The sequence below is a fragment of the Pseudorca crassidens genome, chromosome 2, assembly GCF_039906515.1.
Source record: "Pseudorca crassidens isolate mPseCra1 chromosome 2, mPseCra1.hap1, whole genome shotgun sequence".
In the NCBI taxonomy this organism is placed as follows: Eukaryota; Metazoa; Chordata; class Mammalia; order Artiodactyla; family Delphinidae; genus Pseudorca; species Pseudorca crassidens.
In genome coordinates, this window is record NC_090297.1 from 161,164,406 (window position 1) to 161,168,310 (window position 3,905).

Below are 3,905 nucleotides of genomic sequence, written 5' to 3' on the forward strand. Positions count from 1 at the left end.
TAAGAACAAGCGACATCTACCATCTTTTCGCCTTGCTCCACCCTCTCAATTTTCACTTTTGTTTCCGTAATTATCGCTTGGCGCTTCCTTGCAGTACCAGCTACATCACTGCTGCTTTTATGCTTGCTTCCGGACATCCTGGGCTTGAAATAAAGACACTGTACTACTGTACCCTATACGGTACTGTACAGTAAAGTACACAAAAGCGCAACCACTTGTAGAGGATGCACGCACCTGACAATCTACACCAGACACGTGAACTAACTTACGTGATTGGACATGGGGACGCACGTTCGCATCTTTGAAAGTTTGCAACTTGAAGGTTCATAGGTAGGGGACTTACTGTAAAATGTTAAAGCCAGAATCTAGGTGGTGATATACAGTGTTCACTATAAATTCTTTCAATTTTACTGTATGTTTGAAAATGTTCATAATAAAATGTTAAGGGGAAAATACCATCATCTCACCTTAAAAAAGTATCCTAATAGTCTCATAAATGTTTTTGTTGTTGTTTGGTTGTTTGCTTTTAGAGTAGATTTGTTTAATTCAGAATCCAAATGCAGTTTACACGTGACATTTGGTTAATATATATCTTCGTTATTTTTCTTTGTTCCCTGTTCATTGTCATTGCTGGGATTCAACAGGAGCCAAGGCAGGCAAGATATGCCTGGAAAAAGTGTAAATTATTTCACCAGAGCCAAGAGAATTTAGGAACTCTCATCAAGCTGCTTATACTAGAAGAGGTCATCTATGCTTCCAGAAAAACTCAGTGTCCAAGAGGCTGTGCACAAGAGGTCTCTATTTGGACCCATATATGGCAACAGGGACTCAAAACTTTTGATCTCAGAAGCAGACATTGGGCATCAGGAAGGTATCTAACAAACATGGGGGACCGTTTGAGGGATGCACACTCCCATCTTCCTGTACTCTTAAATGATGCATTGCTCATAATTAGCATGCAGAGATTTGACAGATGAATGAATGGCAGGGTCTCAGTCCCTGTTCTCCTGGGTTGTTTCTCTCATGAATCTGCGTGTAAGAAGTGCACCTACAAGAGAAGGCATGAGCTCCCCAACTGAAGGTTTAAGACACACAAAGAATGTAGGATTTCAGTTATTGAGATGGTATGTGAAGCCAGGATAACTCGATGTTGAGTCATAGAATGTTGGAATGACTTAAACGTTTCCTGATTTGAATTTTTGTGTACTGAGCCTGGTGTTGAGGATATTTGAGCCTCAACTAAGAAGAAGAAGAAGAGGGCTTCAAGAATCAGAAGTAGCCTACTCCATGCATAGCATTTTTCTTACTAAGCAGGTCACCCACTGTCCCTTGCTTGGCCAGTGCACAGAGGCTAAGGAAACTTCATAGGCAGAGTCCCTTACTTGAAAAGCTCCTTTCCAAGGCCCTCAGTTTTCCTCAGTGAAAAAAGAAAGCAAGCAGTAGTCTCAGGCATGTGGAAGCCATGGACCACTGGGGGTCATCCTCTATTCCGTGGTGGCAGTCTCAAGATTGTCAGCAGTCCCTCCACATCCACATATTTGACCCCAAGGAGAAAAAGCTAAATGAGTCACTACTTGGGACCACTATGATCCCGGTTTCACTCACCAACCCAAGACCATCCTGGCAGAGGTAGGTTTCACGAAGTGGGGAGGACCAGATACTTCAAGGAGCTGGACTTGGGACAGTGTGGAGGGAGATCAAAGGGCTGGAGCCCCAAGGGGCTCACTCTTAGGTGAGAGGCACCACCAGTGCAAGACAATGCAGAGAAAGTTAGAGACATGGAATCACGAATTAGTTTAGAGGCTGAAAGAAAAAATTTTAAACTATTAATAATCAGAAAAAATTTCAATCAACCAACATAGAGGGAAGGTTGAATTATCTTCTCACTCTCTCTATAGAAACTGATACTATAAAACTGTCTTGCTCTCTGGGCTCAGAATTAGTTTGTGGTAATGTGGCTAAATGCACTAAAACGGTCAGAATTGTTAGTAAATACGGGACTGTAATGGTGCCTCCTTCAGGGTAATTGTGTAGAAAATTGAAATCAGCGAGCACACCAGCCAGCACAGCTCCTTCTGTGGTAAAACCAAGACGAAGAGACAAGCTGTGGGGATCTGGCACTGTGGTTCCTTCATGAATGGTAGCTGGTGGTGCCTGGACCTACAATACCGCCCCTGCCCTCACAGCCATCAGAAGACTGAAGGAATTGAAAGTCCAGTAGAGGCTCCACCATTTGAAACATTGCTAGCTTATAATAAATGGGTAAATTTATTACAACAACAACAAAAAAAAATTGTTGTCTTGTGAAGAAATGATAAAGAGTATGCAGCCAAAAAATGCAGGGGAAAAAATGTATCACAGGGCTCTATCACAGCTAATAACAACATATGTTACTTTTTTCTGGATTTTTTGTTGTTTGTATTTATCAGCTTTTAAAAATTTATATTTTTGTTATTTTTTTTTCTTATTCCAAATATTCCCTTTTGTACTTATATTTATAATTTAAATTTTTTATTTTATTTTTGGTTGCATTGGGCCTTCGTTGCTGCACGTGGGCTTTCTCTAGTTGCGGCAAGCGGGGGCTACTCTTCGTTGTGGTGCGCGGGCTTCTCACTGCGGTGGCTTCTCTTGTCTAGGCGCGCGGGCTTCAGTAGTTGTGGCACGTGGGCTCAGTAGTTGTGGCTCGCAGACTCTAGAGCGCAGGCACAGTAGTTGTGGTGCACGGGCTTAGTTGCTCTGTGGCATGTGGGATCTTCCTGGAGCAGACCTCGAACCCGTGTCCTCTGCATTGGCAGGTGGATTCTTAACCACTGCGCCACCAGGGAAGTCCCCTTATATTTGTTTTGTTTTAATATTTATTTATCTGTGCCAGGTCTTAGTCGCGCCTTGCGGGATCTCCATTGCTGCGTGTGGGATCTTTGTTGTGGCATGCGGGATCTTTTATATAGTTGCGGCGTGAGAACTCATAGTTGCGGTATGTGAACTTATAGTTGTGGCATGTGGGATCTAGTTCCCTGAGCAGGGATTGAACCCGGGCCCCCTGCATTGGGAGTGTGGAGTCTTAGCCACTGGACCATCAGGGAAGTCCCTCCTTTTGTACTTATATTTGTATTCATTGTTTTGTATCCTTTTTCTTAAAAGAGATCCCATTACCCAAAAGAACTGAAAGCAGGGACTCCAAGAGATACTTGCACACCAGTGTTCACAGAATTACTCACAATAAGTCAAAAGGTAGAAACAACCCAAGTGTCCATCTACAGTTGAATGGATAAATAAAATGTAGTATATACATACAATGGAATATTATTCAACCTTTAAAAGGAATGAAATTTGATTATGTTACAATGTGAATGAACCTTTAAAATATAATGCTAAGTGAAATAAGCCAGACACAAAACAACAAGTACTGTATGATTCCACTTATATAGGGTCCCTGGAATAGATATGTTCATAGAGACAAAAGCTATGGGCCAGGGGAGAGGGGGGAATGGAAAATTAGTTTAATGGGTTATAGAGTTTCTATTTGGGATGATGAAAAAGTTCTGAAAATATATAATGGTGATGGTAGCACAATGTGAATGTACTTAATGTCACAGAATTGAACACTTAAAATGGTTAAAATGGGGGTCTTCCCTGGTGGCGCAGTGGTTGGGGGTCCGCCTGCCGATGCAGGGGACATGGGTTCGCGCCCAGGAGGATCCCACATGCCACGGAGCGGCTGGGCCCGTGAGCCATGGCCGCTGAGCCTGCGTGTCCGGAGCCTGTGCTCCGCAGCGGGAGAGGCCACGGCAGTGAGAGGCCCACGTACCGCAAAAAAAAAAAAAAAAAAAAAAGTTAAAATGGCATATATATATTCTTACCATTTTATTTATTCCACAGTTTTAAAAGGGGGCTCCCTAAAGTTG

The 3,905-nt window shown here is 42.8% G+C and overlaps 1 pseudogene; it reads left to right on the top strand.

The window, feature by feature from the left end:
• The first annotated feature begins 279 nt into the window (after positions 1-279).
• On the top strand, positions 280-2,221 carry LOC137209526 (large ribosomal subunit protein eL43-like; annotated as a pseudogene).
• Positions 2,222-3,905: the final 1,684 nt, after the last annotated feature.